Source organism: Nanorana parkeri, unplaced genomic scaffold, assembly GCF_000935625.1.
Source record: "Nanorana parkeri isolate BGI_ZX_2015 unplaced genomic scaffold, ASM93562v1 scaffold96, whole genome shotgun sequence".
Lineage (NCBI taxonomy): Eukaryota > Metazoa > Chordata > Amphibia > Anura > Dicroglossidae > Nanorana > Nanorana parkeri.
The window spans coordinates 669,411-669,706 of NW_017306364.1; the positions used below are offsets into that span (position 1 = coordinate 669,411).

The 296-nt window shown below is 47.0% G+C and overlaps 1 protein-coding gene across 1 annotated transcript in view; it reads right to left on the reverse strand.

The window, feature by feature from the left end:
• PHB (prohibitin) overlaps positions 1-296 on the reverse strand; it is a 7,213-nt gene that overhangs the window by 2,390 nt on the left and 4,527 nt on the right. The window lies entirely within an intron of this gene.

Consider the following 296-nt stretch of genomic DNA (forward strand, 5'->3'; position numbering starts at 1 on the left):
GGAAATCCCCAGCCTTGCCTTTAGCTTCACAGCCCTGGAGGCAGCATGATACCTCCCTGGCCATACATGTGGCTTAGATACTACAGCTCTCCTCTCAGGCAGAGAGGATAATGGAGAAATATTTAACTTTACTCGAGTACCAGATGTGGAGAGGTCCTCCAAAGCTAATGAGTCACTGACCTGGAACAACCTTGCAGAGTACAGTATAAAAAGTTGCACACCTACTCCTGGTCTGTGGCTCAGTAAGTATTGAAGCCAGGATGACAGTTTACTATAGGCAAACAGAGTGAGAGAGT